The 25,125-nt window shown below is 39.2% G+C and overlaps 1 protein-coding gene across 2 annotated transcripts in view; it reads right to left on the reverse strand.

The window, feature by feature from the left end:
* The window catches only part of FAM110B (family with sequence similarity 110 member B), a 173,669-nt gene that overhangs the window by 112,216 nt on the left and 36,328 nt on the right, over positions 1–25,125 (reverse strand). For both annotated transcript variants that reach the window (XM_054018040.1, XM_054018041.1), the window contains exon 2: positions 6,208–6,362. The gene's annotated coding sequence lies outside the window, so the exon portion shown is untranslated. The remainder of the gene's footprint in view (positions 1–6,207; positions 6,363–25,125) is intronic.

Below are 25,125 nucleotides of genomic sequence, written 5' to 3' on the forward strand. Positions count from 1 at the left end.
ATTTTCTTTTTATTTTGTGTGTGTATGGTGCCGCGAACAATGAGGCAACAATACCAGATTGGGGCCTGTCAATTTGCCCACCCTCATCAATTATTCACAAAAAAGTGAAAATAATAATGCACACCTATCCAATTGTACAGGTCAGTACTCAAACAGGAGAGTTCTACACTAATACCTACAGGCGAAGCATGAAATGTATTATTCTTATTTTACTCAACTTGAGTAACAACCAGTCTGCATACGCATATCTGGAAATAGATATAGTAGTAGTCCAAGGAAAAATTAATCTTAAAGGTTAGATTAGTGAAAACCCAAGTTTCAAAGCTAGGAAATAATGTAATAGTGACAGCTATGCTTGGCGCAGCTAGGACAATAACAAAAAAAAAAGGTAATCTATTCATATTTGATCTATGAGAACAACTACATTTCAAGCAATATAAAGGCAAGACACACTCACATACAGTAGCTTATAGAGACAGCCATTTTATGTTGAGTGTACTTTTTGCCAGCCTGATTTTCAGTTCACTTGCAGCTGAGGAACTGCTGAACAGTCCTTAACCAGAGCATTTAATTTTATGTTATACTCTACATAATAATTCATGCCTTTCTTCTCAACAATTATGTCTTGCCAAATTTGGCTTGCCTGAGAGCATCACTTCTATTCCTTTATTTCTGAAAGGCTTTCTGCATCCCATTCCAAAGCACCAGTCCCTGAATCTGCAGGCTGTCTTGTGTTCTATAGAAAAATGCTTGCAGTATTGGTACAAAGAATCTTCAGTTTCACAGATTATATGGAAATGCAGTGCAAGTAACGTAAGCAAAGCAAGTATATTCAGAGATCCAGTGAAAACTACTATCAGAATAGAGTCAGGACCACATTAGGAAACACTAGTAATCCATGGTGAAGTACAGATGTACAGTGGAGAGAGAGAGGGAAAAGTAACTACACAACTATCACTGGTAAAGTCTTGTCAACCTAAGACTAAAAACCTATCTGTCAGAAGATATCATTAAAGCAGATGTCAGGTGGTGTTAAGAAACTGAATCTGAATTATAGTTGAACTCAAAAGTAGTTGCATTCTATAAACTTTATGAAAAAGGAACAAAATATAATGGGTTGAAAAAAATGATTCTTGTATTCAAAGTTGTAAATTGTGTTTACAATTCATATACTGTTAGGTTGCGCATTTACAGTCACTATAGAATGTTTGGCAAAATATTTAAAATACTTGCAGAACGCCTGCAAAAATTAGCAAAGGAGTAGGCACAGGGGCAAGACCCATAGTTATTCTACGAACTTTACAAATCCTGACTGGTCATTCTGACTAGGTAATGCTGTCAGCAGGAAGACAAGTTATCTGCATCATAGACACGCCCCAGAAGATAATTAAGATTATACTTAGATTTGCAGTTACCATTTAGTGGTGACTAAAATCCCATTAGGTGATGCCTCACTTGGCAGTCATTGTGCTGTAACTCTTCATTATTATGCTAATCATAATCATCTCACTATTACAGTAGGCTCCCCAAAACTGCAAATAAATAATATGTATAAAAGAAGTTGATCACCAAATTTACATTACTTACTCTTAGGGCAGTGATTGGATTTTCAAGTAGTACATCTGTTTAGTAACTTAGAAACATTTTTTGAAAAATTACTCTTTGAAATATCAACCCACACGTCTAATGTTTTCTTCCATTTCCTCTGGACAAGTGAACGGTTATTTTTAAGACTTGAGAATTTTGGTTCATATAGTTCCACACCAAATCTGACACAGGCTACTTTTCAAACAAAAAAAGTAAAACAACAATTAGCATACTTATTCTATGTTTGAATACAACTATATTCATGATTATTATTTTTGTGTGTGTCAAAAGAAACAGACAGATAATGGGTTTGTTGTCAGAACAGCCTATAACCCAGGCAGTGAGGTGCTGAAGCATAGCACTTTGCTGCCTGTGCTGGAACCAAGGCCCTGTATTTCCTCCGACTCCTTCACTCTTATCCTCCAGGGAACCTCTGCTCTCTAGTATCACACTCAGTCCCTTTTATCAACCCTCGGACCATCTCTCTGTTTTAGGTGTCCAGACCCTTCCTGACTTCTCAGCCCTTCTGCATACCTATAACCTCCAGCCAGAATTCACCTAAACTTCTTCCATGCCTCCCCCAGACTGTCAATGCACACCCCAACCCTCCCCCTATATGAGACAACCAGACCCAATCTGTCACATTTAATAGCCTGAGGAAAGTTCTCTCTGTCTAGTAGAAGCCACTTCCCAGATAACGCTTTCTATAAATATCCCCCTCTCCTTATCCCTTTCATGTCCCCTGTGACTGGTGGGTCACAGTGAGAGGCTAGGACAAGGAAGAGACCTGCAGCAAAAGTAGCCTAGAAAATAGAGCTAATAGCTCTGCTAGAAAGGCAATTTCTAAGTTTGGAACATATACTGCAGCTTGTCAGAGATAAGCCTTGGTGAAAGAGACACTAGGTCCTAGACTCCCTCTGGTGAATGTTAGTATCACAGAATCATAGAAAGGTAGGGCTGGAAAGGACCTTGATAGGTCATCTAGTCCAGCCTCTTGTACTGAGGCAGGACAAAGTATACCTAGACCATCCCTGACAGATGTTTTTCTAACCTCTTCTTCAAAACTTCCAATGATGGGGATTCCACAATCTCTCTTGGAAGCCTATTCCAGAGCTTAACTATCCTGATAGGTGGAAACATTTTTTCTAATATCTAACCTAAATCACCCATGTTGCAGATTAAGCCCATTACTTCTTGTCCTTCCTTAAGTGGACATGCAGAACAATGGATGACCATCCTCTTTATTTCAGCACTTAACATATTTGAAGACAGTTATCAGGTTCCCACTCAGAAGTCTTCTCTCAAGATTAAACATGTCCAGTTTTTTTAACTCTTCCTCATAGGTCAGGTTTTCTAGACCTTTTACCATTTTTGTTTCTCTCCTCTGGACTCTCTCCAATTTGTATTGCTGTGCGTCCATAAAAGGCTGGAGGTGCAATGGACTGGGAATGTATATGTGTAGGGAACAAAGGTGAAATAGAGGCTTTAGGCAGGGATGTAGAAGGATCAGGGGCCATTGTAATGGGTGCAAACATACGACAAGGGTGGTTTTCATCCTGGAACATCCTGCCCTTCCCACACTCCTTAAATAGGAAAGGTGTCCGATTATGGAAGAGGCTGAGACAAAAGAGAGGTACCTGCTACAACAGTCCACAATCTAAATAAAGACAAAGCCATTACTCAAATGTTCAGTCTGGAGCATTAAAAAAAAAATCCACTGAAGAAGATACTGTCTTCAAAACAAAGACATAAAATTTGGTTTAATATGAAAACCTGCTATGTTAGCTTTACTTCTGCAGGATAAATGGCTCTATTGTAAGAGCCAACTGGATTTAGTAAAAATTGCACTGCCACATTTGATCTTGTTTAGCAGGAGGGGGAAAAAGAAAAGAAAAAAAGCATGGGTAGGAAGGCCTATTCCCCCATGTCTAAAGCCACCTCTGCAGAACAGAAAGGACATACTGACCCTTAACTCTCCTCTTGAATGAAGGATTGGTATTTCAGATGAAAAACAAAGGCATTTTTCCTCTGCACAAATGTATTTTAAGGTGAAACTCCATCAAAGTGCAATTGATGGAAATAGAGAGATTGCTTTCATCAGTACCTCCACCATGGCTAAATATTTTGAACACTTCTGATTCATGAAATGCTGAAGTCACATAAATGTTTGTTTTTTTTTAAATCATAAAGAGGCTGAAATCTGCGAGGCTGAAATTTCAGTACGTACTTAGTAGACACAAAGCAGCGAAAAGCAATGAATAAAAGTCCACCCCATAATATCTCAGAAACAAAGTGATGACTAAAGAAATCAAAGTCATCAGTTTTGGTTTGCGGTACAGAAGTTTACTTTTGAACACAGCTGGAGCTCAGCCAGCCAGCCAGATCCCATGACAGCACCTTCAGGCTGTATTGAGATTTCTATGGGAGAAAAGGCATCATAAATCTGTTTCAACAGAATTGTGTCATTCTTTTGGTTGGCTTTAGAAGGTAAATTAAATGTTTTCCATTAGTATGGTAAAGAAACTATATAGTTTTGTTTTCATTTTAAATACTGTCTCAAGTTACGGAACACTTTAGCTAGTATGTGGCAAGAGCGACATGTTTAATATTTGTAAAGCCTGCAATTCATGCTTATGTGAAAACAGATGTGTATACTGCACCGTTCCCAGGACCATGGATGCTTTTCTATTTTTTTTAATATGTTGTTGATTTTTTGAACTTCTCAGTTAAATAATGGAGGAAATTGAAGCAAAAGCCAGCACTCCCTTTGGGGGGGAAAGAAACATCAGAAAAATCACAAGCACATGAGTAAAGCTGTGGTACAAAGAATGAAGTACGGTTTTGAAAAGCAATAAGCATAATATCACTTGAGGCAACACGTGAAGTTGCCTTGATCAATTATTCATACAATTTACAGCAACAGTTACAGTTGCATCAGTGAAGGGAAAATAAACTAGGTCAAACACAATCTTCATAATTATGAAGTATGCCCTTGATTTTCACTGGAACATTTGGCAACCGTTTCATGCCATGTGTTTCTGGTTAGTAATACCACCCCCTTTTCCCACCAAAAAAGGGAACAAATTGATTTGCTGGAAATAGTAATAGCGTTCAAGACCACGTTTCAATCCCACACACTCCCTGAATTATTGATAGCTTATGGTACCTTAAACTTTGTACATGAATCATAAAAACCTCCTGTAAATATATCCACTAGCCACTATGGAATTATTCGATACCATATTTTATGAAGCCTTTACTTGCTCATTATTCTTATAGTGTAAAATTAGACTTTTAAAATACTATTTAAAAAGGATGCCACCACTCAAACATTACATTTCCATCTCAAAATTTTGTCCTTACCATAGGTACCAGTAATCCCCTAAGGTAACTGTAACTGAAATACTAGAGGGGAAAATATTTTTTCAGTTTGTTCACTTTCTGTATTTGACAGTACTGTGTATAAGAATCTGTTTTGTGTTTTGTTCATGGTGTACATTCTTCCCTGAACCTTGCCAAACCGATGCTTACCAGTAACCAGCAGCAAGGCTGAAACTGAATCTGAATGGGCAACAGGCAGCAAGAAATGGAAAGAAGTAGGATGAGGCAAGGAGGGCAGGAGTATGTTTGAGGTGTTGCTCTCAGGTATGTCTAAAAGACCCTTTCAGAGTCTTCAGGGCAGGGATCTTGGGTGAATTCCCAGCTGTACTGAAGTCAATGGGAATTTTACCATTGACTTCCTTGGAGCCAGGATTTCACCCTATGTCTTTGAATGTGTTTATCTAGTCCCTGCACAATGAGCCCTGGTTGGGATCTTCTGGGCACTACTTGTAATATAAATGATAAATATTAATAAAACTACAGCTGAGCAGAAATATATCTTTGCAATTTTTCTAAAAGGAATTTTTAAAACAATTGATGATTTCCTATTTGAAAGGCATGTCATCAGAAAAGTTATTTTATCATGCAATAGTCATTTTAAAAATTTGAAGTTTGCAGCCCTTTAATTTTGATGTTCTGCACAGATTTCTTCGTCTTCCACATCAGCTGTTCCAAGAGCTTTTCAGCCAACTTCTACAGGTAAGTATGTTCCACCCATCCACCACAAAGTTCTCATTAAACATAGAACAGAAATATGGTGAAAGTCCTGTCTATGCTACACAATAAAACTGTGTTTTAGTCGAGTCCCCTGAGAGGTTTGTAGCTGTAGTACAGAAGAGCCCAAACAAGTACAACTTCTAGGATTGCTGTTCATACTTCTTATTTATTTTCCACCCTTTAGCCTTTACAAGTAATTAGCCAAAATGAATTTGGTACTAAGAAATAATTATTGTACTGGTAAACAGATATTCTCTATATGGAAACTTCACTCTTTCCCTTTTGTTAGTGACATACTATAATGTTTCTATATTTTTCCGGCTACATGAGAAACTAGTTATGAATGCTACAATTAAAGTTCAGTGCATTTTTAAAAACAGAACACATGACAGAGATCTCAAGCAGGCTGCTCCCTAGTGGATGTAGATTTGTGAACATGAAACTGAGGTGGTGTCTTTCAGCTTTAAAAAAAAATTTTTCCAGCTCAAAATTAAAATACAGTCTGAAAAATATATTTCTTACCTGGATATAAGATTTCCGAGCCTCAGCTATGCCACTCTGAACTTCATAGAGTTACTTCCCTTAGGCTCAAGTTTCTAAATGGAATGAGGGACTTTTCATATCACTATTTTAGGCAGCTCTCTTCACCAGGAATTCCAGAAGATTCCTTGCAATGCCTAGAAACACAGCAAAAGTGAAGGATATTTAGCTTGATGGATATAGGTTTCACATTTTTAGATATGAATTGAAAATAGATACATTTAATATCAAAACCATTAGGTGAAACAAAAAGAGAACAGATGTTAGACAACAAAATATATACAGATACTCTTTTGGAGGATGGTGGGTGGAAAATCAGGGGAGAGGAGGTGGTCAATGGTTTAGGCAAACCATCAAATCAGTTGCAGTATACTAGTCCTGCTAGTCAAAGTTGAGGGTCCTAATCCTTACCAAACAAAATACACTTTCAAGTTATAAGTATGCCTAATAAAACATTGGCCCCATTTGGAAATTACATTAACAGATGCTTTGGGAACCGGAGAAGGCAGTGGTGTGAAATCTTAGCCCCAATGAAGTCAATGGGAGTTATGCCATTGACTTCGGAAGGGCCAGAATTTCACCCCAGGAATCACAGTTCCTTAAGGCCTGTAGTCTCATGAGGAACGCAACTGCCTTTCCATCTAATATTGCCACAAATGCTACCCCTTGATTATTATGAAATAACAAGAATTCTGTTTGGAGAGGAAATGTGGGACTATCCATTAAACTACTATCAGAACTGATGGAGGAGACAGAGTCAGATTGATTACTAACCATCCTGACTAATGTGGAATTAACAGCTACCTTTATAAAGCAAGACATACATAAAAATTACTTGTTTGAAGGTGGTGTTACATGGATTAACCTCGAGAGAGGCAGTTCTACTTTACATTCTAGTTTGACCTTCATTACCACCAGACACAATGTACTCATAGTGTAACATACAAAAGGCAAAAAGAGCAGTTTGGCACTGAATTCCCATTGATGTCAATGAAATTACAATCTTGTACATTTCTTCTAATTGTTACTATTGTGGAAGCTTTAATCCTATGGACCTCATTCAGAATTTGATACTAAGAAGAAGAGACACTATTCTGAGGTTATGTTTATCATCTTTCTTCAACTGTGAGCAGATCATCATCACAAGTTTTTTAAAATTCCTTATTAGAGGCAAAGCTGGTAGCACCATCTATCGTTAAGGATACTCAACACTTCCCACTATAAGACCCTGTTTTCAGTTACTTATGCCTTTTCCAAACTTCATCTATTTGGGCTAAAATTTCCATGCCAGATGTATGCCTCAGTCTGAACTTTTCTAGAAAATTTCAGCCAAAATGGTTCAGCCATTGCGGAGATCAAGACTAGGGAAATATAAGTTGTTTTGCCCATGTTAAAAATTCTGGAAACCTTTCAAGAAACTTATGCCCCCCATGCTCCCCCAACCTGGGTAGAAGAGGGGAACAGGGGAGGAGACTGGGACTACTGGCAGGGGAGGGGAGGAGAGAGAAACTTGGACTGGCTGGGCAAGGGGACTGGAAACCCCTGGGACTGGGTGAAGGGAAGGAGGTGGTGAGATAGATCTAATGAGTAGGCAAGGTGGGGGGGCAGAATTGGGACGGGCTGGGCAAAGAGAGTGGGATCAAGGAGCTGGTGTGGGGGATGGGCTGGGGGTTTGGGAAGAACTGAGGGCTGGTCTTCACTATGGGGAGATTGATGCTACTGCAATCAATGCTGCAGGGGTTGATTTAGCGCAGGGGTGGGCAAACTTTTTGGGCCAAGGGGCCACATCTGGGTGGAGAAATTGTATGCAGAGCAGGGTGCTGGGTGCGGGAGGGAGTGCAGTGTGTGGGAGGGGGTGCAGTGTGCAGGAAAGGGCTCAGGTCAAGAGATTGGGGCAGAGGAGGGGTGTGGGGTGTATCAGGGGGCTCAGGGAAGGAGGTTGGGGTGCAGGAGGGGTTCGGGCTCCGGCCCAGCGCCACTTACCTAAAGCGGCTCCAGGGTGGCAGCGGCGCACACCGGGGCCAGGGCAGGCTCCCTGCATGCCTGCCCTGTCCTCAGCCCCACGCCGCTCCAGGAAGCCCTGCGGCCCCTGGGGGATGGGGGGCAGAGGGCTCCATGTGCGCTGCCCTTGCCGCGCCTCCAGGTACTTTCCCCAAAGCGCCCATTGGCCGTGGTTCCCTGCTCCTGGCCAATGGGAGCTGCAGGGGGCAGTGCATGGAGGCAAGGGCAACGCACGGAATCCTCTGCCCTCCCACCCGGGGGCCGCGGGTACGTAGTGCCGGCTGCAACTGAGACCGGTGTGGGGCCCACGGCACCACGGGGGGCAATTCCGTGGGCTGGATCCAAAGCCCTGAGGGGCTAGATCCAGCCCGTGGGCCGTAGTTTGCCCACCCGATTTAGTGGGTCTAGTGAAGACTCGCTAAATCGACATCAGAGTGCTCTCCAGTTGATCCCGGTACTCCAGCTCCCTGAGAAGATTAAGGTAAGTGGACAGGAGAGCATCTCCCGTCGATGCAGCACAATGAAGACACCGCGGTAAGTCGATCTAAGCTACGTCGACTCCCGCTACATTATTCACCTAGCTGGAGTAGAGTAACTTAGGTCGACTTACCCCGGTAGTGAAGTCAAGCCCTGAGATTGATTGAAGGTTGCTCCCCCTCTGGGATCCTCATTATGGCACTCCCTAACTTTTAAGTGCTTGAGTTGTAATATTAATAGTGTACTTCTAATGTATTTTTGTGTGTGTAGTATTTGAGAAGTTGTATGTGGTCAGGTAATTGAATACTATCATAAAGCATATGCACAAAGTGACCAAACAAACAATACACATGCTATGTATTACACTGCATACACACACAATGCGTATAAAAGTTAGTAACTTTGTTTGACTCTGTCTACCCATAACATTTTCCATTAACTCACTTGGCATAAAAGTGAAGTACTTAATTTAAAAGATGCTTCTTGTGTGCACTCTATCGCTTTCATCTATTCAGTATGAAGTTGTGTGTGTCAAAAGCTCTTATGAAAAGCTGGTCTAAATTTTCTCTAGCAGTCAGCATTCCCATTCAAGGGAGCAATTAGTATTTCTGAATGTATATCTCTGTTCATCCTCCCTCCTACCTTTGAACCAGGGTGTTCTTTGTACAAGGCAATGAGTTACTTTCCTAGTGATGTCATGTGATGCAGCACATAAGAAATGAATCACTGCTATGAATATAAATTGGGAGACTGAAATTGGTTGGTTCAGAAGATTGTTAATGGGTACAGAACCTTTCACCTCTAGGTCACAGGGCAAACTCAGAGCAACTCAACAGTGACTGAATCTGGTTAAAATCTTTCAATTGCCTAAGCAATGAGTCGGTGAGTGATGGACACGTGCCATGATTACAAAAACCAGAATTACAGTTGGTGGACTCAAAGGCCACTAGAAACACACACCACAGAAGTTGTAAGATATTTCGTAGACTGTTGGTATAGCCAATATTTTCTGCTTTCATTTAAAATAAGGATGCAGAATGTTTCTAGCTCTTCTGGGTATAATGATAGCCTTACGCATGTGAATCAGTGTAGCACTGTCTTTCCCAGTTTTCAGACAAATAGCTATAGCCTGAAATATTAGCTCTAAAGCCAAAATCCTGCCAAGTGCTCAGCAACTTTCATTCCTGTTAATTTCAGTGGGAACTGAAGGTGCTGGACCCCTCACAAGCACTGTACTCAGCACCCCCCGTTAACTGCCCTATTCATCTTAATAAGTAACAGTAAAATTTAGGGACCCTAATTTTCAAGCTCTCTTGCTTAACATTAGATTCCTAAATCATACAGTTTAAGGCCAGAAGGGACCACCAGATCACCTAGTTCAGGGGTGGGCAAACTTTTTGGCCTGAGGGCCACATCTCGGTATGGAAATTGTATGGTGGGCCATGAATTCTCACGAAATTGAGGTTGGGATGCAGGAGGGGGTCAGGGCTCTGGCTGGGGGTACGGGCTCTGGGCTGGGGCCAGAAACGAGGAGTTCAGGGTGTGGGAGAGGGTTAGGGTGTGGGGGGGAGGGCTCCAGCTGGAGGTGCGGGCTCTGGGGTGGAGCTGAGTGATTTGGGGTGTAGGAGAGTGCTTGAGGCTGGGACCAAGGGGTTCGGAGGGAAGGAGGCGGATCAGGGCTGGGGCAGAGGGTGAGAGCTCTGGCTGGAGGTGCGAGCTTTGGGGTGGGGCTAGAAATTAGGAATTCAGGATGCAGGAGAGGGCTCCATGCTGGGGAACAGGGTTGGGGTGTGGCAGGAGGTTGAGGCACAGGAGAGATTCAGGGGTGCAGGCTTTGGGCAGCACTTACCTCAAGCAGCTCCTGGAAGCAGCGACATATCCCCCCTCCGGCTCCTATGCAGAGGTGCGTCCAGGCGGTTCTGTGCACTGTCCTATCTGCAGGCACCACCCCTGCAGCTCCCATTAGCCACAGTTCCTGGTCAATTGGAGCTGCGGGGGTTGCGCTTCGGGCAGGGGCTGCATGCGGAGCCCCATGGCTGCCCCTAAATGTATGAGCCAGAGGGGGGACATGCTGCTGCTTCCGGGAGCCTTGGCACTTGAGTGCGGAGCGGCCTCCAACCCCGCTCCCTGGCTGGAGAATGGGAGCAGGGCAAGCCCCAGACCTCGCTCCCCAGTGAGAGTTCGAGGGCTGGATGTGGCCCACGGGCCGTAGTTTTTCCCAACCCTGATCTAGTCTGATCTCTTGCACATCACAGGCCACCAACACCACGCAATATCTGCACACTAAACCCAACAACCAAAATTAGACCAAAGCATTACAGCCCAAAGACGCTAGACTATTAAGTGCAATGGGCAGAGAACAGGCAGGACCAAGGCACACCAATGCTCAAGGCCCCAGCAAAGGCAGGGAAATGATTAATTAAGATATACCAGAAAATCCTGGATAACGCTGGCAAACCCACACACCGCACATAAAAGCAAAAACGCCCCAAGGTCACTGCCAATCTGACCTGGGGAAAAACTCCCTGTATATGGCCATCAGGTAGACCTTGGGCATATGAGAAAGAACCAGCCAGCGAAACACCTGGGAGAGAGAATGCTCAATGCCACTTCAGAGCCCCAGTGCTTCCTTTCCAATGTTCCATCTCCAGCCATACCCACCACTGCATCCTTATTTCTAATGTCAGCTACTGTGATTAGAGTTGGGCTTATACTATGCAATAATAAAATTAATGAATTCACATTTTTAAAATATTTTTGGTTTTCTGCAAATGTATGAGCAAGTTTATAAGCAAAAACATGTGCCAAAATAATTACTTTTAAGCAAGTGTTTCAGAATATTTTCGGAAGGAGAATTCTGAATTTGTAATGATCAGTATTAACTCTAGAAACCTGACTCTAAGACTTACAATCATCCAGTTAGAATACAGTCTTGTGTGCCCAATCAGAACAGTTTGAATTTCAAATACTGAGATCTCACAAACTTCAAGCTATCTATGGAAATTATATATGAAGTAACTGTGTATCATGAATAAATCTGAGAAAAACAATCATCTCGGAAAATTTGCTAACAGAAAAAAGGAGAGACGTTTCTCGGATATGAATTGTTTACTGAGATTCTCCCACTTCTGGCTAATAAACTCAGCCAAAGAAACTGGGTCTTGAGAGAGGAGATTGTTGATGTTGTCAGACACTGGTGGAGAAAGTCCCACTTATTCAGTTATATTGGAGATTAAGTTTAGTTTGAGTTTTTCTGAGAAGTTGCTGGTTTTGTTTCTGTTGTGTTATTTCAAACAACGTCAAAGGTGCGAAGAATAGCAGATGGATGCCTTTTTATATGTGGTTATAAATAATAAGAAATGAATATGAGGCATGACATAAGTGTTATTATTTAGGCTTATATTCCATTATAGTTATGTAGGTATTTTACTATAACTATAGTGGTTCTGTGGTATTGTAGTTCTGCTGTTTGGTGCGATAACAGAAGATAAACATCAGCAATAAACAGGTTAACAGAAACACACTTTTACAATTCAATACAAATATTAATTTTGTTAACCAAAATTAACAAATTTTAAATGAAAATCTCACTAAAATAATGCACTAAAACGTAAAACTCATCCATCTTAAAACTGGAGCCACTTTGTAGCGATCTGCTACAAGGAAACATGTCTTTTTTCCAGACCCTCAGGTTGACTGGAGAAGGACAGCAGAAACTGGTTGGTTCAAGCACCCAGCAAGCCCACCCATGGTTGGCCAGAAGGGCGCAGCTTGTGTCCTGTAAATGTAGCTACTGAACCTGTTCCAGCCTTGGCTGTGCAGCTGCAAGAAGTTCATGTACAGGTGTCTTCACCTGTCTCTTCAGCCAGAGTCATAAAGGTTCTGTCTGGTGAATACTTTTAGCACAGATAGCAGGCATCAAATCAGTAGAACCGGTAAAAAAATGGCAACAATTTTCGCTCAAATTTTTCAAAAAAATATCTGCGAATAAAGCCATTAATATTTCAAAAGTTCTGGACCAGCTTTACAAATAACTTCCTTCTGTACTTGCCTACTGAAATTAGAGCTCTGGGCCTTATATTTCCCCTGTTACAGCTGACAGGTGCTGCTGAGTCTCAACAGTGTACACACTGCAACTCCTCTTTCCGTATTAGCTGTTGATGATGTCATCAACTTGTATAGGAGAAACAGATCCCTACGTTAAATTATGATAACTAAATTAACCTTAAAATATATATATTTGTAATTGTCCAAGCGACACATTTTCTTTTAATGACTTGGAACCACAAGACATTTAGTTCTTATTTAAAGAAAGGATATTAGATTTCACCCCGAAGAGCCCAGTGTATGATCTGCATAGCCACTGTCATCTAGCTATATAACCCCTTTCTTCGAAAATACCAATAGCCTCTATACCGCTTGTCATTGAGAAGTCTCAGGACATTCATTTCAAATACAAATGTGGTGTTTTCCTCGTTTGACATTTTCCGCCCTCTTTTCACTCTCTGGTATGGCATGAAATCAAAGTGCTGGTGTTTGTGAAGATAATGCAGCTCTAAGGTCACAAAAAAAAGACATGCCCAGGCTAATTCTGAAGGATTTATGAATGGCTGAAATAATTCCTTATCCTAACAATTCCAAAAGCACCTCGCTAAACTTTCAAACATCACTGGGTGTATGCGAGGGATTATGATTATTAAAGAGATATGCTGATCTGGACACTTAATAGCAGCACGATAGGATACTAGCTGTGCTGACTATCACTGGAGGAAAATGGAAGGAAAGGAAAGAAAAGAAATATTAGTCTACTGTTTAACTATAACTAGATAGCTTGAGGGCTCTAGCTACATTCAGTTAAATTTGACAAACCCGCTATGCTAAAATAGATTTGAATGCCTTCTGCAACTGAAGAAAACCAGGATACCTTGCTATCCTTGGAGAGAGAGAAGTTATTTAACAAAGCAGATAAGGTGTAGGAGGTTGCAGACTTTCAAATAACTGAAAATAAGGTACTATTTGCCAGTGGACATTATGCCAAAGAGAATCAGTCTACTGAAAGTATACTCCAAATTTTTACAGACAGGAGAGGTGAGTCACTGCTCTTCTAAATCCATAAAGCATTATAGTCTCAAATCAGCAAAACCAAAACACAGTTTTGAATTAAGAAGGCACAGTGAATTTAAAGGGTGTGACATTCTTAAGACATTGAAGGTGGGGTTTATAATTTAAGAGGCTATTTTGCCTCATTCCAGTAATTTCTCTTCCAATCTGTGGCTAGGCAATTTATTTCATAAACACACACCCTACATTAAACCGATGACAAGATGCAGAAATTAAACACACAAAAGTCAGGAAATGCAAAAGTTAGGTTCCCCACAATGAATGCTAACTCAGCAATACAGTATGTTGCATTTTACCTGCCTGTGTTGTATTTATGCTTAATATATATCTTTAGTGTGGCAGAGTTTACTATTGTTGTGGGAATCTTAACTTCTGAATTTCATGACTTCTGAATGGCAAAAAAAAAAAAAAAAAAAATCACCCTTTCGATAAAGACCAGGAATGATAACTTTTAGCCCAAAATAAGTGTTTGAGAAAATTATGAGCAGTGAAATGAGGGGTTTACTACAATATTATAATTCACCATATAAAGCGAAGTCTGATGAAAACAGATATACTGGTGACTATCCTGAATGGATAGGTATTGCAACAGGAAAAATAGAGTGAAACTGCTACTCAGGGCATTAGTGTGGTAACAATCTAACAACAATTTATTATCACTACTACTATTATATGTCTTACTTGTCATGCTTATTGTAAAAATGTGTCCCCCCCTCCCAATTAGGCATGGCCCTATTAAGTAAAGTTTGAATCTAAAATTAAAATTTGGGGAAATTAAGGGGATTATGAAACTTTAATAGCATTCCACTTTCTCTTCAATTATATGTGTACATATATACACACACACTCATGATGAAAGTGCCATAAACAGAACTAATTAATTTTGTTTTCCTTCATTTCTTTACTAAGGAAATATAGCTTACCTTAGTAAATAACTCAGATGTTAAAAGATCAAGTATTCTGACTGAAATCTGCAACTATGCCTGAACTTAGTCTATAGGGGTTGTTTGTTTTAAACTTCCTATAGAAGGACTGACTTTCCTATGGAAAAACTTCATGCCAGACTCTAGGTTCAGGGCTGTTATTGCTTATAAGGTCCCCACCCACATTTTCAGTACTCTCTCTCTTTTGGTCTCCCCAAACTGTGTTTTACTTATAAAGAATTTAGCTCTGCATTTGTATCCATTACAGATTAACCAATCAGTGTATTTAGGAAGTATATATTTTGTAGTCTGGGTGTCATTGTATGATCAACATGCACTGCTGTGCTGTGTGTCAAAAAAACAGTACTTACAGTGATCATACAATTATTTACAAAAGCACATTGGGCAAAATATTGTACAAGTCCTTACTCAAGCAGAAATGCACAGTGGACCCATTGTAAGGTTACATTTTAACAAAAAAAAAGTGCAGAATATTTTTCTTTTAATACACTTCCACTGCAAAACTAACTGCTGCTGGCATGAATCTAGTTTTTCAGTAGCAATCATTTTCTACATATCCAACCACATATAGATGTGAACTGTATCATAGAATATCAGGGTTGGAAGGGACGTCAGGAGATCATCTAGTCCAACCCCCTACTCAAAGCAGGACCAATCCCCAACTAAATCACCCCAGCCGTGGCTTTGTCAAGCCTGACCTTAAAAACCTCTAAGGAAGGAGATTCCACCACCTCCCTAGGTAACTCATTCCAGTGCTTCACCACCCTCCTAGTGAAAAAGTTTTTCCTAATATCCAACCTAAACCTCCACCACTGCAACTTGAGACCATTACTCCTTGTTCTGTATCTATTTCTATGTATGTGTATATGTACATCTTAGAAAGGCAGGTGATTGTTTACTTACAAAGAACTTCTTAGATGAAAGAAAATGAAGAAAACAATGTGCGGAAGGGAAAAGAGTTGCTTCACTTGCTGTACTATGCTATATGTTACCAACAATTGGTTTTTGCTTTTTGATTTTTTTAATTCCACTGAATTTACACATTGCTACAGGAGGGGCCTGGCATCCGGCTGAATTTGTTTGTATCAGCTTCTGTGATAGCTCTATCAAACAATAAAACCAATGGGCCAGCAGGAACTCAGTGTTGTGTGATGAAGGAAAGCAGTCTGAATTATTGCTGGCAAGACTAATTTCACAGATTATCTAGTCAGACATCTGCATCACACAGGACACTCCAATCCATTATCATTTTATCTCTGTCTTATTTAACTTCTACTTAACCATTACCACTTTGGTAATTTGATAAGCTGTTGCAATGCCTAATAGCTCTGCTTATATTGTATGTAAAACAATCATATTTAACATATAACCATTTATGTAGTAAAGGAGGAGATCTAGAAGCCATTCACAAACTACACAGGAACACACACTAAACATTTTATTTACCAAGGAAAAAGAAACAGTAGACGGAAGATATCCAAATATAATGTAAAAGTTTTATTATCCTTGCCTATGGGCGTGTAAGGGAGAAAACAATTAGTAAAATACCGAGTGTTTGAACATATACTATCATTTTCTTACTTTGATAAACATAATTCAATTTAAAAGATTTCCGGGGACAGCAGTGTTAGCTATAGTGAATATAGTCCTCCATCTCAAACATAGTATTGTAATATTGATTCTACAATTAAAAGTTCAGATGATATTCAAAATGCTTATTTTTCCATTTACTGTGACAAAAAGTATACTTTTTCGAAGGGAGTTTCTTACATTTGATCTCAAGCTATAAGTGATGAAGAATTTATGGGAGATACAGAAAGTTGCAACTGCAAGGACAGAGACTGGAAGTCAGAAAGAGAAGGCCAAGGGTATTACCAGTGTCTGAAAAGGCAGGTTCTCCTCCAGTTTGAGAGACAGAGTAGTCCAACTACTTTCCAATGTACAGGTTTGCAGTTTATTTACTTGCTGGGGCAGATGCTTCACACATACAAAATCCTTCAGTTTGACGCATGTTCACTTGGGTCCAGATTCTAATACCTTCGTTCACACTGAATAACAATATTTCAGAAGGATTGCTCATGCAGTATGGTGCTATGTTACATGAGCACCAGTACCAAAAACTGGCACTTGAGTCTACATTAGATTTCGTAGTTTGTGTGTGTTCTTGCCAGACTGTGTTTATGCATTAGCAGTTTTTATTTATTTTAACTTTAAACTTTACACTAACAAGCTGACACTGGGTATCTATGATAAAAATGTCAAATGCTAAAGAGGACAGAGTTGTCTGCTACATTAAATAATAAGGATATCCACATCTCAGAGCAAAGTGGCCAGGATTGTGCACAAGTCAAGAACCTTTACTTTGATGCGGAGGGATAAGAATTACAAAGAGCAAATAAAAAGTAAGATTATATACTGGAAAATATGTCTTTTTAAATGTAAATAATCATGAGAGATTGAATATCAAGGAGTTAAATGTGCTGTATAAAGTATCCCCTCTGTAAAAGTTATAACAACAATCTACAAAAAAAAGAACAGGAGAACTTGTGGCACCTTAGAGACTAACAAATTTATTAGAGCATAAGCTTTCGTGGACTACAGCCCACTTCTTCGGATGCATATAGAATGGAACATATATTGAGGAGATATATATACACACATACAGAGAGCATAAACAGGTGGGAGTTGTCTTACCAACTCTGAGAGGCCAATTAATTAAGAGAAAAAAAACTTTTGAAGTGATAATCAAGCTAGCCCAGTACAGACAGTTTGATAATAAGTGTGAGAATACTTACAAGGGGAGATAGAGTCAATGTTTGTAATGGCTCAGCCATTCCCAGTCCTTATTCAAACCGGAGTTGATTGTGTCTAGTTTGCATATCAATTCTAGCTCAGCAGTCTCTCTTTGGAGTCTGTTTTTGAAGTTTTTCTGTTGTAATATAGCCACCCGCAGGTCTGTCACTGAATGACCAGACAGGTTAAAGTGTTCTCCCACTGGTTTTTGAGTATTTTGATTCCTGATGTCAGATTTGTGTCCATTAATTCTTTTGCGTAGAGACTGTCCGGTTTGGCCAATGTACATGGCAGAGGGGCATTGCTGGCACATGATGGCATATATCACATTGGTAGATGTGCAGGTGAACGAGCCCCTGATGGTATGGCTGATGTGATTAGGTCCTATGATGATGTCACTTGAATAGATATGTGGACAGAGTTGGCATCGGGGTTTGTTACAAGTATAGGTTCCTGGGTTAGTGGTTTAACCTGTCTGGTCATTCAGTGACAGACCTGCGGGTGGCTATATTACAACAGAAAAACTTCAAAAACAGACTCCAAAGAGAGACTGCTGAGCTAGAATTGATATGCAAACTAGACACAATCAACTCCGGTTTGAATAAGGACTGGGAATGGCTGAGCCATTACAAACATTGACTCTATCTCCCCTTGTAAGTATTCTCACACTTATTATCAAACTGTCTGTACTGGGCTAGCTTGATTATCACTTCAAAAGTTTTTTTTCTCTTAATTAATTGGCCTCTCAGAGTTGGTAAGACAACTCCCACCTGTTTATGCTCTCTGTATGTGTGTATATATATCTCCTCATTATATGTTCCATTCTATATGCATCCGAAGAAGTGGGCTGTAGTCCACGAAAGCTTATGCTCTAATAAATTTGTTAGTCTCTAAGGTGCCACAAGTTCTCCTGTTCTTCTTTTTGCGGATACAGACTAACACGGCTGTTACTCTGAAACAACAATCTAGTAATGTACCAGTATTGTCAGTAGAGCTGGGCATAATTTTTCAAAGAAATTTATTTGGCAAAAAAAATGCATTTCAGGTCAACAGAAGTTATTCATAAATTCATGTCAAGTTCACCTAACAGTTTTGACTGAACCAAGAAAGTCAAACTGTTTTGGTAATGCTGAAGCAAACCATTTCAACCTGAAAATTTTGATTTTCAGGCATTTTGACAAAAGTAACTGAAAGGAAGGCTATACCACAAAATGGCCAAAGACGCCACAGCTCCTTTAGCTTTAGCCTAGTGATTAGTGCACTCACCTAGGATGTAAAAGAGACCTGGGTGCAATTCCTTCTTCTGCCTGATGTGGGAGAGAGATTTGAACACAGGTATTGCACACCACAGGGAAGTACCCTAGCTATTGGGCTAAGGGTCATTCTCTTTCTCTCTCTGGCACAGTGGCTATTATATTCATGAATTACTATGAATTGTCACTATAAGTGACAAAGAGGTTTTGTTTCAATTCAAGGTTTTTTTCATTTTCCACTCACATAAAATTTTTGAAAAATGTTTTTGGTTCGATTCAAAGTTAATTTTTGTTTGTTTTGTTTTTGGAATTGTCAGTAAATTAAAAAAAAAAATCCATTGTTTTCCCAGCTCTAACTGATAGTGCCCTGTGGCATGTCACATCTTCCTTTCCACCTTCAGTAAGATGGTGATAGGGGCGGGGTAGAGAAAGAAGGCTACCAGCAACACAGAGGAGAGGCTTCGTGTTGATCAGCCATCTAGGTGAAGTCATAGGTGAATATGAAGAAATTTACTCCTGAACAGGGTTCATGAATGAGCCTTTAGTGAGATTTTCAGTTCCTGCAACTCTTAGCTTCTGAGAAAGGGCAGGTGCTGGGATTCCTCCCAGGTCTTTGTCTCTAGACTTCACTGGAGGCCCCACCTCTAGCTTGTAAGTGTAGTCCTCTAGTGACGTCAGCAGGTCACTGGTAATTTCCACCTCCAACCCCAATACAGTGATTAGATGTAAAAAACAAATCAATTCATACCTGGGAGATCTACTTTATCAGAGGTATTCAATAATAATTCACTTATTCCATACTCAGTTATTCTAAGAAGAAGAGAACCAACTCCGTACGGAGAACGTTCATCTATATATGCTAAAATAAACCCTGGTTTAAAAAATGGTTAGTTGAAGCACCTTAGTTCAGAGAAGACACAAATGCATATAAGAAACCAAGACTAGCTGTTATCCCCGGGTTTCAAATCTCAGTTTGGTTGCAATACTGGCTGAACCACCACCAAAAATTCCAGTTTAATACTTGTGAAGTTCAGTGGCCAATAGCAACTAAATCTGAGTAACTGATTGTATTTCTCAAAGAAACTGGAAGCTGGCAAACATGTGAGGGGCAAGCAGCCAAACCAACCATTAATGCTGAGAACAGTATAAATCATCAAATGGAATCTGAATATTTCACACTTCACTTTGGAGGACATAAGCCACTTACAGCTTCTATTATAAACATTTAATATTAGTGATCTGTCAAGTTATAAAAGGCATGATGGCGCCAATGGACACAGAATCCCTCTCGCTGACCTTGAACTTTTGTTCTCAAAGTATCAGATCAGTACTGAAATTGAAGAGTTCCTGTATTAATGTACACATTAATTCACAACTCTTATATTTATACTTTTTAAACATAAGTTTAATAATGTATAAATTAAAATACCACCTGTGATTTTTCTCCATTTATACTGTTCACCACTATATAGAGCTCAGAACAGTAGTAATTAGCTGACATTGCTTTTCTATGACATGACATGTGTCTGGTTTTCATTTGATAAATCTTATCCACATTTTACAACACTGCAGTCCAAAGCAACAATCATACAACTTTAATGAAAAGCTTGTAAAAACAGCAATGAGATTCATGCCAGGGACAGATTTAATTACTATTAGGCATATTATATAAATAGTATTATAAAAGCCTTTAACACATCTGTGTCACAGCAGCAGGGAAGCAGAAAAGGTGGTAAGACAGAGTCTGGTGTTGGAACAGGGCAGACTGTTGACAAGCCCAAGGCCACTGGCATTTGACATTCACACTTGATTGCTCCATCAAGCATGCATTCTCCTCTACACTGAAACTTTAGACTCAATGGGTTAACTTTGCATTTGTATTTGAAAGGCAATTAACTAGCCAACATCTGTTTTACAAATGGGATAGACCACCACAGTTTTAAGAAACGGTTTCAATTGCCACTTTAAATTCAGGATTCCACAGTTAAGTATGTTTTGTCAACCTGTTTAGTCTATAGAATATATTTTCATAAAGAAAGATACATTGTTTTGGAGATAGCTATATCATAAGTGAAGATGCTCAGATACCACAACTTGTGCGTTTTACCCAAATAAAGAGCCAACATTTGGGGTTCTCAGTGATTTTTTAGTTCAGATTGCTGATGAAACATATATATTAAATATTTTGTATAATCAATAGCACTACAAAATAAAATATGAAATATAGCAACTTCCTGGATACCATCGGAGACTTACATCTTCCTTGAAAGATGGTGTCACACTTTTCTGCTTCTGTATAAACTTAAAAGGTTGGCATGGCCACCACATAGGTATGTAGTAATAAATACCTGTACCTAAAAGTTACCTAAAACCTAACTCTTAAGACTTGGGTTTAAAAGTTCTTCAAAATTTGTTTTAGGGTTAAATGGTGACCTCTTCCAATACAGAAATGCACAAAATGCTTAATTATAAATAATATTCTAAGAAAGTGTCTCTGCACATACATATGTAAGGAACATAAAAGCAAGTGTATTTAAATGTGAAGAAATACATATAAAAAAGTTTCATAAAAGCAGCAGCAAGTGAAGAAATTTCTGCCTTCATCTGTCCTGCAGCGTTATCTTTTCCTCTTCCACATTTTTCAATCTGTTCAAATAGTAAATTTTGCGTTATATGGGTGTGTGAAGATGCAATGAGATAAATTTCACTATTGCACATCTCACAACCCTACTGAAGTCATCAGGGCTGCATGGGATGTAACTCAATGCAGTATAGACTAGCCACCCAGAATCAGACAAAACAGACCACATTTAAAGAAAAAAGTAGCATCGCTTGGTTGTTACTCTATGTTAACAGAAAAAGCCAATAAGTGTAGAAAAGAATTACCCATATAGATACAAATATATATTTTTGTGAGGTAAGAATGGAATGCAATAGGAAAGAGAAATTTCAATTATTAGTATAATTAGAAAACTCCAGAGTTCCCCATGGTTTTAAATCTGTCTACAGTTGAAAGTGTGGGGAAACTATTTCAAACTGTCACAGCATGACAGATTATTGCAATATTATTATTTATTCAAGTGTGTCTTCATTTTTAGTTGTATAACTTCTGGGCAAGAGAAAAAGTTTGTTCATTTTATATATGAACGCAGATTATTTGAAGATTACTTTTTCATTTAGGAGACTAATGATTTTAAAAGTGTGTGTGTGTGTTCGCATGTGTGCACACACACGCATAATTGTTTGGCCTAAGCTTTCTTTGTGTTGACAGTACTTTAGCGCTTACATTGCATAGTGATTTCCTCACAATGTTATAAATTCAGTCTTATTTGGGTATCAACTGGTCTACTTAGAAGTTTTGCTTCATATCTACAAAATTTATGCTAGTAAAAAAGATCCAATTACATTAGTCATATGGACTATTACATTCTGTTTAGGGCTTTTTGTACATCTTACTTATGAAAGTATTTGACCTGCAATCCCACACCTTACAAAAACAAATCTGAAAGTGACAAATTAATCACATATTTTAAAATGTGACCTAAAACCAACATTTTACAAATCAGATTTGTATCATAGGCAACTTTTTTCACAGCAGAAGGGAAGGATCCTCCATCCACCTCCCACACAGCAGCGGAAGATCCATATGAAAGTAAATTGAGGGTGTTACCATGCATAACTGGGCAAGTACAATTAGAAAAGCCAGTAGTCAAGGAAAGAAAAAATTAAAAACAGGAAGCCTGAAAATTCAAATGTGAACTTCCATTTGAAAAACCTCAAACAGTGTTATCTACAAAAATATAGATTAATTCATAGATTTTAAGACCAGAAGGGGCAATTTTGATCATCTAGTCTGATCTCCTGGAGCCTAACACAGACCACAGGACTTCCTTTAGTTAATTCCTGTTTCAAGTCCAATAGCTGTTGAACTAGAGTACTTTTAGAAAAACCTCAAGTCTTGATTTACAAATTTCCAGTGATTCAGAATCCAACACAGTCCATGGTAAATTGTTCCTTATCCTTACTGCTAAAAATTTGAACCTTATTTCTAACATACAACCTTAAAGGAACACTATCAATTTAATAATGACCAGAGCTTTGAAATTTTTAATCTATTGTTCTTACAGTAACAAAGTTTACCATAATTGAAACATCCAAGAAAAATATTTCTCTGTTCTTTCAGTTTACTTTGTGTATTTGACAGCATTTCGTTTATAGTCAGTACAAATATTGGCAGAGGAACTCAGAGCAGATGTAGCAAACTACTTCTAGGTCTTTCTGTAAGTGACAGATATCACTATTTTAATTTGAACCACTGCCCCTTTAATTTTGCCCTGATCCCTACGTACCTTCCACCCCCAAATCAGGAGACACCAGTATACCAGAAAAATTCAACATACCTTTTTTGTAATTCTTAAGTGGCAAATGTCACTGGTGCCATCAGGAAAATGGCTTTGTGCATTTAGGAACCAGGGGTGAGAGCTCAATGGAAAAATTATTTGTTTACAGTAATGCCTTTTATATGCTGGAAACTTTCCAGACAGTCAAGAAGTCAGAAAATTACAGTCCTAAGGATCTGCTTATCTGTCTTTCCAACAAAAATTAATTTTAAATCTTACCCCACCACACAGTACTATAATAGCTAACTTTTCTAGCAGAGATCTACTTCCAAGGCCTGATTTGCATTGCCTGGAAAGGAAAAATAACTTAATCCTGATAGCCTAGCTCTTTCTAACTTCATCAATTGCTCCTGTCACTCTATCTGAGAGAATCACATATCAAGCTCTCTCTGTCTCTCTCTTTATTAGAATTACATTCAGGTGGCCATGAAACAGATTAATACATATGACTATGGTAACTACTCACACAGCAGTAAAACCATCAAGTTTCAAGGAATCCAAAAACTGAAGTCTGTTTGCCTAGAACACTTGCTACTAATTATTATGGAACAAATTCATTAAAAAAAACAACAACAACTAGTCTGCTTACAAACAATTTGCAAATGAAAAGGGAACAAAATGCATAAAATTGTTATGAATAGCTCACCCAATGCTACTGTAACAGATGGAATTCACATATAACCCAACCCATGGGCAGGTCAACAGGGGTATAATGCAGCCTCTCTACTGATGCTCTGAGTTGGAATAGGAAAACATACACATAAACCAAAGTGTTTTAATTCTGAAATGCTGCTGCAGTCGCTCTTGGGAGTTGTAGTTCACGTATATCGTGGTCCCATTCTCCTCTATGGGCTAGGTTCCTATCACTAAGGATATGTATACACAGCAAAGAAAAGGGTTTTTGCTGTGTATATATATACTCCACAAGGACAGTCTACGAGGCATCCTGGAAGATGTAGTGGGATGAATGAGCCGGGACCAGAGAGGTACAGAAATATTGCCTTGCCAACCCAGAGTATCCAAAAATCATAAGATTGACTTAAAAAACATACTGGCTCAAAAAGCCTTTCCAATTAAAATGGATTCCACTGTGCATAATACCACCACTTCGTTCTTATATAGCACTTTTCGATCAGTAGATCTCAAAGTGCTTTATAAAAGAAATCAGAATCATTATCCCCATTTCAGATGGGGAAATCAGAGAAAAAGCAGGGAAATGATTTGCCCAAAGTCACCAGGAATAGAACACAGGTCTCTTTTGCCCCAGTCCAGTGTTCTGTCAGCTATGCCGTGCTGCCTCCAAAATTATAGATTCATAGATTATAAAGCCAGAAAAGACCACTGTAATCATCTAATCTGACCAGTCATAACACAGGCCATAGAACTTCCATGAATTGATTGCTGTTGGAGTATGTCTTTTAGAAAAACATCCAATCTTGATTTAATAATTACCAGTGATGGAGAATCCACCACAACCCTTGGTAAATTGTTCCAGTGGTTAATTACCCTCACTGTTCCTATCACAACTTCAAGCATAGTGGGAAAGCGTACATACATGAGTTTTTACGGAGGTTATCAAGATTACATCAGAGGAAGGTGACATTTCAGAATGTTACAGAAATAGAAAAGCCATTGCCAGTGTTTCAGAGCAGTGATTCCCCCTCACCCTCCAAACTATGGTTGAAAACTATATTTCTTGAGTCAGAAGGCTTTGCAATCACAGAGAATAATTTCTGTTGAATACAGTTATTAGTAAGTTATTAATAAGACTGACAATCTCTTGACCTAGTTTTTTTCATAGCTAAAAAACCCCCACCAGACACACACACACACACACACACACACACACACCTGTAACAGTCTTGCCTTTTGAATACCAACATATGATACTTACCACACACAAACAGATAC

This window comes from Malaclemys terrapin, chromosome 2 (genome assembly GCF_027887155.1).
Source record: "Malaclemys terrapin pileata isolate rMalTer1 chromosome 2, rMalTer1.hap1, whole genome shotgun sequence".
In the NCBI taxonomy this organism is placed as follows: domain Eukaryota; kingdom Metazoa; phylum Chordata; order Testudines; family Emydidae; genus Malaclemys; species Malaclemys terrapin.